The sequence below is a fragment of the Drosophila eugracilis genome, unplaced genomic scaffold, assembly GCF_018153835.1.
Source record: "Drosophila eugracilis isolate 14026-0451.02 unplaced genomic scaffold, ASM1815383v1 contig_2161, whole genome shotgun sequence".
Lineage (NCBI taxonomy): Eukaryota > Metazoa > Arthropoda > Insecta > Diptera > Drosophilidae > Drosophila > Drosophila eugracilis.
In genome coordinates, this window is record NW_024573046.1 from 761,304 (window position 1) to 773,901 (window position 12,598).

Consider the following 12,598-nt stretch of genomic DNA (forward strand, 5'->3'; position numbering starts at 1 on the left):
GGGAGAGGTGCTGCATGAGGGAAAATGTCCCACCCAAGTCATGCTGAAATTGCTTAAAAATTGCCAGACAGTGCAAATATGTTCCAGCCAAAAATGGGGAGGCCAACGAAAAGGGGATGCTGACTCAAAGTCCCCCGATTACCCACCGCCCGTGAAGTTGACAGCAGCGGCAGCAACAAATAGTTTTCAGCCCTCAAAAAAAAAAAAAAAAAAAGAGAAAACGACAAAAAAAACAACAAAATAAGAGTTGAGAAATAAAGTGAAATAAAAATATAACAAAATGCAAAGCGAAAGGGATCAAGACCCGCCCCTCATCCTCTTCCTTAGTCTCGGAAAACCCCCGCCCATGGCTGTCAGTCTAGGGCGCATTAAAATGCAGAATGAGGAGCATTTCATTTGCCGCCGTCGCTTGGCGAAATTCAAAATCAGCAAATTACGTGCTGGGCCAGAATGTAACTAACACTTTGCCAGTCAACCAATCCCCTCCTCTTCACCCACCCCTTCTCAATTTTCTCGCACCCAACGTCCATGTTATTTCCCCATTCTCTAACCCCCTTTGCGCGCCTAAGACGACATGTAATTATCGTTCAAAGGGATAGTTTCCAGGGGGTGGCAACAAAAAAAAAAAAAAAAAAAATAAGTGTCTCGAAATGGGGGACAAAAGTAAATAAGCCAAAGGTTAAGCAGTCACAGTGACTGGCAAAGTCGCAGCTTGAGGATTTGAAATCCGTAAAATTAAATTCAAGATTAAACTATAAAACTAACAGAGATGAGCTTAAAGCTAATCAAGATTTTTCATTGAGCTGTGCTAAGCCATAAGATTATAGTTATATAAATCATTATAGAAAATCTTCTTCTATTCCTATTCTATAGTTAACTTTTTCCTTATTTAAACAATTTTCATATCTTTTAAACATTTTTACAATCACAATTACATTTTCCTTTTGGTTTTCATTTTGTTTGTCTGGTTGTAACTTAAGAAGGATTTTTTACCAACCAGACGAAATCCCACCCTTTGCATCAGTTAATTGGGAAATGGTCTTAATAAGGCCGGGTCAAAAGCTACTTCTTCGATTCCTGCGGGGTCATTGGCAACAGCTGTCGGTGGAAATGGTGCCCCGGACGACTCAGGCCCCCTTTTCTTAACACCCTATTTTCCCCCGTCCCCCCTTCCCTCATCCCACTCACGATGAAGTCTTAGAGTTTCCTTCGCGAAAATTAAGAGAGGAGCGGTGAGGTGAATGGGGAATTTTTGGTCCCGTCCGTCCATTGGCCTCACGTACGAGTGGGTTTTTATTTTCCCCAAGTTCATTTAAATTTCCAACGCCTGTCCATCTGTGCGAGTCTCTAAACCAACTCGTTGCCGATTACTTTCGCTGTCTAAATTATTTTTCATAAAAAAAAAAGTAGGGGGGCAAAATACTTGATCTTTAGGAAAGTCCAAAGACTGAATACCCTTAAATTGCTGATTTTTAAATGATTTATATATTTGAAAAAAAAATAAACCTTAAATAAAAATCCTTTAAATATAAACATTTATTACAAAAATCTAAAATAATAGTTTAAATTTAACAAACAATTTTCTAAAAATCCATGAAAACCTCTTTGAAAAAGTGTATAAAAGGAGTTGGCAAACAAGTGGGGAGGAAAAATTACGGTTTTGGGTGTTGGAAGTTACAGGCGGCTCAAGGTGAATGGCGCAACGGTAATTAGTTAAAAAGCAGCTGCCTGTGAATGCGACTGTGACTCGATGAGTCGTGACAGCACTAAGAAAAATAAAGTATACGTAGTGAAAACTATCTCTCTTAAAATTATAGAAAAGTTACAGATTTAAATGATAATATTTCTGTGACAAGAACTTGTAAATATTAATGGAAAAATATAAAAATATTCTAAAACATATTTAATGTAATATCCTAGCCTATTTTTCATATATTTCATCTAATATTTTAGGTTTATTATTGCTGAAAGTGTACCACCTCTAAGGCCTGACAGCCTTTGGAGAATTCCAAGGAAGGGGAAGGAGGATAAAGGTGGGGTGCGTGCACCGGTTTATGGCACGTTTGGGAGCAGAAATAAAGGGGCAGGAGGCGTGGCACTGGTACCGGCCAGGGGCAGATTCAACGGGGGGGTGGCGGGGTGGCAGTGCACTTGACCGGCTGCCGTTCGCTTGACAAAAAGTGAAATGTAAGTAATTAAAATTGCCAACGTTTTTAGGCTCGCTTCATTTGTAACTCGAAACTTGGAATGTATTTGCCACCCGTCTGCGTCCTCCGGGGATCCACTGTATATGTCTCCCCCGTCGTTTGGATTTCGATTTTCCATTCACTTTCCAAAAATTGTGGAAAATCAACAAAAATCAACTTGTACGCAAAAAATAAGAAACCCAAACAGGTTATAAAAATAGAGTTTTTCTTGTATTTTTAAGTGGATGATAAAGTCAGCTTTTTATAAAATTAAATTCTACCTCCTCTTTTCCATATTATTTTCTTCAACCTGAAATTTTGAATTTAATTTGGTCTCCCTTGCCAGTATATACCTTGGCATCCTTCAAATTCGCCCTCCCACCCTTTTTTTTATTATGATTTCCCATTGTTGAGCTTGTATTAATATTATTATTATGATATATATTTTTTTTGGCTATTTGTTTGTTTTGTCTTTTCTTTTTGTTTTTTTTTTTGTTTTTGCCTTTCTGTTTTTCATTATTATTATTTTTGGGCGGCAGAAGAGGCTGCAAAATCGCTGAAAAGGCACGTAGCCCATTGATGGAATGAAAAGCGACGAATGGAGACGCCTTTCGGATTTCGGATGCAGGGGGCACGGGGTGTCCAAAGAAAATGGAGTGGGAAGGGGGTTTGAGACAGGGTCGAGCCACTTCACCACGTCGCCGCCTGGCACTTGGCTTTCATTCCAGAATTTTATTTGGACTCTGAACGCTCGGTTCTCATCTTTTTCCACTTCGATTTTTCATTTCTGTATGAAAATTGCTGATAATCAGAAGGGGACCCTTCATTTCCCATCCTCATTACCCAAAGTGCGAGCAGATCACTCAAAGGGGGTCGCCTGATTGTGATAAGCGTTGAAAAAATAATTGAAAGGGGGGAGATTTTTTTTTTTTTGGAATCGAAAGTGACAATTGCCGTTGGCAAGTGGAAAGATTAACAAAGAATCAAATCAAATACCTTAATTTGAAATACTAATTAATCACATCTAATACTTCTTTACATAATAAACTTAAGTATTTTTAAAATAAGAATACATCTTTATGTTAAACTTTCAAGCAAACAAAGTTATGAAAACAAATGACTCGTTTGCCAAATTATTCATTTTTCAAGTGATTTACTCGCTAAGACAATCATTTGTTTCGAGTGCGATGAATGATTGATCGAATTAATAGATAACTCAATCAGGCATTCATTATATGAATGCGGCAAACAATTTCCATCATTTTTCCTCAACTTGAGCTTGGAGAGATGCATCTGCATCTTTTACCCTTTTGCTCCTGCTTCGGGGGATATATATACATATATATATATATATAAGATGTATGTGTTCAGCCATTGTGACACTCGCTGCGTAAAAATCATGTTAAATAAATGAAATTGTCATACTCGATGGGTTTGATGGGGCAGCTGAAAGCGAAAAATGAAGACGAAGATGCAGACTCAGACACCCAGATGATGATGATGATGATGATGAGGATAATGATGATAAAGATGATGGTGGTGACGGTTGGGTTGGGGGGGGCTTTGGATGGGGTCTTGAGATAGAATGGTATGGGATGGGTTGCAGATGGATACGAGATTGGTTGCCAATGGAGTGGCTGCTGCAGGCTGCAGCCTGACAATGACGTTGACGTTGTCGCCCTGATGACTTTCAATGAGTCAACTCCAGGTTCCAGCAATCCCCACCCCCTTCTACGCCTCAAGCCCTGAAATTCTGGGGTTAAAGTACTATACCTCCTACTCCCTTGTTCCTCCTTTAGTTCCAAGAAAAGTCCCCATCCCAATCAGAATGTCTTTTTTTTTAAGCCATAATTATTACCCAGCATTATCAACTTCTCTCTCGCAGACCGACTCTGATAACAATAAAATAATCTTGCAGTCTTCTTAAGTTTTTTTTTTTTTTTGGAAGTTCAATACACTTAAATAATATTTAATTGAAATTTTCTATCTAATTTTAAGTTTTTAAAGTAAATTTATTTAAGTGAAGTTGACTTCAAGTATTCCTTTTCTTAATGAATGTGGTTTACATTTTTTATATACATTATTTATATTATTTATATTTTCTATATTTTTTATATTTTTTAAGTTAAAAGCTACAACAAATATCAAAATAAATCTATCTAAATAAAAATTTCAGAGTATTTTAAACTTCGGCTTACGGGTCAACCTTTCTTTTAGTACATTTTCTTGTATTTTTCCCCATTCCATTAAATCGCTTCATACACGAAATTTATTGTTATTATTAGGAGAGCATTCGCCCCGATTGATAGGGGGATTTTTGGGGGGGGGCGACACTCTCAGTTGTTTCCATCAAAAACATATACATTTCGTTATTTTCTTTTTTCGGTTTTTTTTCTGTTGCTCGAAGAGAGCTGAGTAAAAATTTATGTGAAAATTCATAATTGGATTATGGCATTCGGAGCTCTCGGTTAGCGGTCGGTCGTCGCCTTGAAGGAGGTCCCAATATTTCTCTCCCGACAAGTGACAATGAACTTGAAAATGGAAAATGTGGAAAAGCGCTTGAGCAGCGATAGCATGACTTGGTCTTGTGGTTTTTCGATTTTCATTGCTTTTTTCCCCCACACACCCCAACATTATGTCCAGAGTTCAATTAAGTTTTTCTTTTTCTCGCTTTAACGGCGATTTATTAGCCAAGTGACGACTGTATTTAAAAGTCTAGTCAGGTAGATGACGTCGTCTTTGTATTGGGGTATTAGTTTGGCGGTCAAGGGTTTCCATTTGCTTTATATATGTATGTACTATTTTGAAAAATTGAATTACAAAATTGTACATAAATGGGTATCCGAATTCCCCACATGCTCAACATAAATTAAACGAACAAATCTCTTCTTAAAGTAATGGTAAAAGGAATCTCATTATTTTTATGAGTTTAACACATGGAAACTATCCATGAGAAAATCATGGATAAAATGCATTTAATGATTGACTTAACACTGCTGAGTTTTATGCTGGGAAACTCTGTACAAAACCACAAAAAAACAAAAAACAAAAAACCTTCTCAATTTTGTATGATTTTGCAGAAACAACGTTGCCAATTTTCCAACCTGTTCGCTGACCTGTCAGAAACCTATTTATAAATCGAAGCCCATCATCGATTACAACCCACTCTTTGGTTTTACAGATGAAATATGCATGTATTTAAATGCGTTACAATAAATTTTTGATTTATTTGCGACGCCATTGACTGAATTTTAAATGACAGCGATTTATATCAGATTTATACATAACAAAAAAGCGTTGAGGAAAAAAAATTAAAACATCTGCCAGGAGATTTTTTTTAAGTGAGTAGAGCCAGAGGTGATCTGCTCTGAAAGGGGTTTGATATTTGCGAATATTTTTTGGCATAGATGAGGGCAGTTTTTTTTCTTTTTTTTTAATAGCGATACCCAAAATATGTATGTATATGTACATACATTTAGCTCTATCTTTGGTCATACGTTTTTATGATGAAAAATCGGTTAACATTTTTCACATGTTTTCAAAACTTTTATTTTCATTGGACTTAATTCGTGTCAATTTAATTTTATTTTTAGCATTGCAACTATCATTTGCCATCTCATTTTTTTCTACAATTTAAACCATTTTCTGACCATTGAAATCCCTAGAAAAGTCCATAAAAGGTCATTTGATATATGAGTTTCCATACAACCGACACTTTACTCGTTTTAAAATTGTTAACTCTGCTACCGACTTAATTAAGCATCACCAACGAAAAAAACACCTAAGCGCAGCTTTTACTTTTGGCCTGGGAAACTCCGTGTACTTTGCGCAAGTTTCAATGAAAACAACAAATTAACCGAGACAAAAACCGGGTGAAGGATGGGGGCGAGGCGGGTTTTCTCCCTCGGAAAACACAAATTATCAAAGCAAAAGGCGCTTGGAAAAAAAACCAAGAGACTTGAAGAGTAACTGGGGCCTGGTAATTATACCGTCTTATCACGTTTTTTTTTTTTCGGCTTTTGTTTTTCTTACGTCTTTCGGTTTCAATTTCACATGATAAAGTTTACAGATTTACTCTGGCGGGGGGGGCCTATTTATGAAAATTAGCTTAAAATCTTTATACCATAAAATGACGAATTCAAATGGGTAAGGGTAAGTATTTTATGGAAAATTCTATAGAATATGTGAAAATTATTATTAGTAACTCAACATTGGCTTAAGATTTTCAACCTCTTAGTTAGAAACTTTCCCTATAAGAAATAATATAAATTAGTAAAGACAGCGACCCCCACATATGGCCACTCCTCCCTTCCCACCAAAATCCATCCGCCCACCACACACAGAGAAAGCCTAAGTGCTTTGCCTAAAAATATATATACGATTGCCAGCTGAAGCCGCGCTTGTCTGACGCACAAAATCCCGGAAAATCTCCGACCATATAGTTTATTTCACTCACTCCCTCCCCTCAGAACTAAAAATAACTGCAAATTGTCTAGAATTTACGGAGCACGGGAAATGAGGGGTAAAACAAAAAAAAACGAAGGAAACCGAGAAAATTTCCAACTTGCCTGTTGAGTAATTCCTCGAAAGATCGTCTTCGTCTGGGAATTGGTTTTCCCTGTTTGAAGAGCCCTAAAGACATCTAATGAGCATCATTAGGTCGTCTGTATCTTTGTATCTTGTATCTCCGGGAGCGTGTTCGTTCGTGTGTGTATTTGTTGTATGTGTATATCAGTCGAATAGGATTTGTTTATAATGAAGTCGAAAAGGTAGGGACGTGACTGAAAAGGATGGCTAGAAGTAAGTAAGTAAGTAGGAGAGAGAGTAAGCCAGGGATCTGAGGGTCTTTTTTTGGGCTAACAAATTCCGTATCGATCTTGGAATATTTAAGTTTGATTAAAAGTGTAAAATTGTAATTATATGAGTATAATTTATAGATCAACATTACGTTTTAAAGAAATTATTAAAATAAATAAGAGAAGATTCGTTTTTCCCAATTCAGATCTTAAAGGGTTTTTCAGGCTTTCTTGTCATTTTTTTGGATTTTTTGAATAATCAATAATGATCGATGGTTTGGTGATTAAATCTTTGGGTTTGGTTTTTTGAGTGGGTGTCTAAGGCTGCCTTATGTGTATTGCCTTCTCTATCTTATCTACCTCACCTCTCTTGTTTTGGTCACCTTTGACCTCTGCCGCCCCAGAATTCCTTTTTCTTTCGGTTTTCTGTTTTTTTTTTGGGATCGCATCTTCCGGCCCCGCTTGACATTTTTATGATCGCCCTTTTCTTGTTTTAGAATCTTTATTGTCTCTGACTCTGTTTTTTTTTTTGGTTTCTTTTTCTCCTCGCACACAATCCTTGATATTTTCATTAGTAATTAAATAAAATTTACAATAATTTCTGTTGCACCTACCGCCCTTTCTTTTTTTTTTTTTATTAATTTTGTTCTCATTCGACTTTTCCCTGGAATTTGGCTTTTCTCACACGCTTAACCCTCGTGTCTCTGGGGGGCTATTAAATGCCATCTTGTTGCCTCTTGCTTATTGTTATTTCTGTTATTTCTGTTATTGTTGTTGTTGTTGTTACAGCACACCTAGCCAAAAGAGACAGGTAATGGGTCTAGTGAAAGAGATGGGATACGTTAACATTTTGAAATCTCATTTCTCTGGCTCAGCTTCCGCAGCAGTTAAATATAATGACAATTGAAATCTGGGAAAACAATATTAGAAGCCAAAGAGGAAACTAAGATCTGCTTAGGCATAATTTTGATGAAATATTATTTCAAAATATATTGAAAACCCGGAGAGGAGTTTGAGTTCTGCTTGAAATGTACTTGAAATGAGAAAATATCAAAAAAAAAACTGTATAGTTTTTAAAGGAAAGTAATGATGTTTTTACTGTAAATTCATCAAAGAAATATGAGTAGATATAAAATTGATAACAATTTGATAAACCATTACCCATTTTCTTAGTTATATTTGAGTTCCCATCCCCAGCCCATCCATCATAACCTACATGTTTCTGTTAGCCGCATTCCATCCAATTCTCCGATTCTCCATTTCTCTGGCTCTGTTCACAGTCAATTGGCAACCTTGTCCCGCTTGAGAATGGGCACTCAAATAGACCTTGGTGGGAGAGCAACAGAGCAACAGTAGTAGTAGTAGTAAAAGTTATAACATTTCTGCATAATTTGTAGGCCAGAGAACTGGGAAAAATGGTGTTCTTGTTGTTCTGTGAACTGCCAACTGCCAACTGCCAACTGCAACCTTGGCCAAATCTAAAAAAAACCAAGTCAGTGGCTTGTGGGAAAAAGTGGCGTACTGAAAAGTATCTGCGTACATATCTGACGGGACTATCTGAAGCTGCAAAACTATGGAGCTGTGGAATCTGGCTGCCTGGCTAATTCCAGTCGCAGATTTTGCCCATCGTCGGGGTGTCAATTAAATTCACTCGTAGTCGTAGGGAGGTGCAATAACAACAACAAAAGCAGCAACATTGCAGGCGCAGCAGCAACACATCTGCCGTCCAGCTGCTCTTTAGAGTTCGTCTAAGGTCACACTGTGTGCGCAAAAAACAAAAAAAAAACCAAAAACAAAAAAAAAAATCATGAAACAAGATGAGAAATGAAAAATGGAAAAAGAAATATGAGGGAGCAGCAGTGCGACAAGTGCAATGATGGCATCCCGTCAATGCACTTTATACCATTTAGTTTTCCATTACAACATTTTCCTTGGCTCTCATTCTTGCCGAGTTTTCTGCTTCAGCTTTTGCGATGGGAAAAAATGCAGACCAGCGACAATTTGTAATGCGATTAATGCGGCTAATTAAGTTTTGGCTTTCAAAGAATAGTAACACAGCCCAGAACAGTGGGCTAAAGGTGGGCGGAAAAGTAAATGAAATTATTTGACCAAACGGTTAAATTATGAGAATAGAAATCTTTTGATTTGGCTTAGGCTTATTATTAGATAAGACAAAATACTAATGGGATACGTTATATATATATTTCTTTTATTAATATATATATTTTTTATCCCAATCAGATAGAATTCTCCAATTTACAACTTGGACATCATGAACCCTGTCTGTTAGATATAGCACTTCCCTCAGCAAAAATTCGATCGATTTAGCGGAAGATAAAATCATTCGATTTTATACGATTCTCCGCGGATATATACATATATGTATATTCGAAATACTGGAACTCAAGACAGCTGCGTCTCACACAAATCAGGGAATGAAAATAAAAACGAGATCTGGATAGAAACAAAGATACCAGAACCAAAAAAAAAAAAGAAAAAGAAAACATATAGGAGAGTTGAAAAAATTGAGTGCAAACGCACGAACCGCATTCGTAGCTGAATTTTCTTGTGTCCCCCGCATCATCCCAAAAAGTAGTCGATGAGATTGCTGTTGCTGTTGCTGTTGCAGTTGCTGCTGTGGTGCAATGTGCTGCATTTCCGGTAGCTGCTCAGGATCGACAGGCCTTCTTCTCAGCTCAGTGCGTGTCTTTGCTGGTGCGTGTATCTCACTTCTGTCCGAATTCCCTTCCCTTATTTCTCTCGCTTCCTTTGTTTCCCTTCGTTTCGCTCTTACCCCGCCGCCACTCTATGATTCTCCGATTCTTCTCCAATTCTCAAACCCTCAATCCCATTAAAAGCGGTCCAGAAGAGACGTGCCTGTTGGGCCCTGCAATTGATTTCTTTGAATTTTTTCGCTGGTTTGTTTTGCAGTTTGGTCCCTACTCATCTGGTTATATCTGTTTTCTACACAGCGAGAAATACTGGATACTAAATGAAAGTTATACCCAAAACATGGCTATATTTGCCCATTAAAGTTTTACAAGAAGTTTTACAAAAATAAAATATGCGAGTTATTTAATATTTCTGATAAACATAATTAAAACATAATAAAATTTTTTCCCGTGTGTTTTTTTTTTCCTGTTTTGCCATCTAGAGTGTTGTGTGAAGTCATTTTGTACCTGTGCCCAGGTAATGGGTAAGCCAGTGTGTGCGCACTGCTCAACCCCCCCTGTGGCGATAAAAAGGGAAATATTTCCTAGCCTTAATTTCTGACCCAAGGACCTTGGCGACACGGCTTCCTGTGAGCCGGAATGCGTCTGTGATGATCCTGTGAAAACTACACACACCCAAGTGTAATTAACAAACAGAAGTGAGGCTGCCGTTTCGGGATTAGGAAAAACCAGACGTGTGCAGTTCGGGGATATTTGGGATTGTTAAAATTGTCGAGAGTTTGGGATCGGAGATCTGCGAGATCTGCGGGTATTTAGCGTGTCATTGTCAGTTTCTCTCATCAACGAACGACGAACTTCGGACATTGGGAATCATAATTTTTCCTTAATCTATAATTTGTGAACGAGAGACGGATGAAAGAAAGGCAGGCGGGCAGGCGGGCAGGCGGGCAGGCAGGCAGGATCTCGTTGAGATTGGTTTGCGTGTACGATCTTCTACTACCAACAATTAATGTGTCTCGAAGGAGTTTTTTACCCTTCTTCGTCTGCGCCCTGGGTTACCTGTTCTCATAATTCTCACCTCAACTCTTTGCGCCTCATTATGAACAACAAGTCGAATAACCACAAATCAAAGAGATCCGTGCCGACCCAGAAAACAGAAAAAAAAATAACCAGACAATGACGCTTAAGATTAAGGAAAGGGGAAGTAATTTACAAGTATTTATAATAATTCGAACCATACTAATCATTGGAAATTTCATTCTTAAATTAAACAAGAAATGATTGTTATTACAATTTTTCAATACGAAAGAGATCTTCCACTTTTTCAAGCAACAATAATATTTAAAGATTATTTATAATTCGAAAATAATTTACCAATCAGACTTTTCTGATCTAATATATATATCGTATTATTTTTCTGATTTTTGTATTTTCACTTTTTGAAACTTTACAAAAACAGAATTGCCTGCAAAATTCATAAATTTATTTGAATTTCAAAGTTTTTGCCTTCAGACTTTATACTCTATGCATGCATTTTAGTGTTTCATTTCATCAAACAGTTCAATAGAATAATAATAATGCCACAAAGTGCATTCATTTGCCAAAGCATATTATATTCATAAACAGATATAAATTTAATTTTTGGCATTTTAGTTGCCAGTTCTTGGGGGGGGGGAGAATTTTAATTAATTTTTATTTTTGCTTAATCATTCGAATACCGAAAAAAAGGAAAATCGAAAACACAACATTTTTATGCAAATGCCCTGTAATGTGACAATGAGGTCAGTGATTGCTCCACAAAAATAACGAGGGTCTGCGGATGGATTATGATTTGTTGGAATGCGTTGCAAATTTTCAGTTTATGGCTGCATTTTCCGCAAAATTTGCGCAGCATTTGGTCAATAATTTCACCATGTAAGGGTTTCTCTAATTTCCAACTTTTTCATCGGTGTTGTGTGTGTGTGTGTGTGTCTGTGTGTGCCTTTAGCAATTTTTCATAATAAATATCGTTGACCAGGTTGCAAATTGCAGTTTTAAATCATTTGAATTAGAATTTAAGTCCATAAAGTAGGATATTTGGTTACTAAGTTAACTTTATTTCTTTAATTTATCTCTGCATTTTTTCTAAGATCAGACTTTTAAGTAGATGTGGGTATAATTAGCAAATAAGATATAAATGATTAGCTTTCCTAATTTTTATGTTAAGTCTATCTAAGTTTAAAACTGTTAACCCATTTTTTGCTACCAGATCTGCTGTCCAACTGATGGGCACGTGCTGGGCCAGGCCAATCAGGAACTGAACTCAATAAATGAATGACTAAGTGATTGACTGACGGGCCAGTATTTCCCCGAGGAAAGTGTTCCGTAGTAGTTGCCGGTTGCATAATTTCGTGCCTATCCAAAAAGCAAAAAAAAAAAAAATAACACTTTTCGGTTGGCTGACTCACGGACAAACGGACAAACGGACGTACGGACAATATGTATCGAAGGGGGGTCGCGTGCCCGGGAGCAGGTGCACTGATTACCGCCTGAGTCACTTACCCTCGAAAAGCCGAGGCATATCCCTTCCAAGGCATTTGTCAACGTCACAAATTCGTTACTTGACTTCGGGGGTGGACTTTGGGTCCTTTATGTTTGACTTGCCCTTGTTGCTATTGCTGTTGCTTTTGCCTTTTTCTGCATCATTCACTTCCGGTCCGTGGCTGCAACGTGACTCATTTTTGGGCCGCAGTCGGGGGAAACCCTTATGCGACAGTCGTACCCTGCGTTTCCAGGGGTATTCTAAGTTTTTGTGGAATTATCATAGAGGGCCCGATCTTCCTCGATTTGTTTAAAGGAAACCAAAAGGAAACCTTTGATAAGTAAAATCTATTTTAAACCTGTTCCTTTTCTATATATAATGAAATTTGTATTCTTGAGTTGAAATTATTTTTTAAGAAATTGT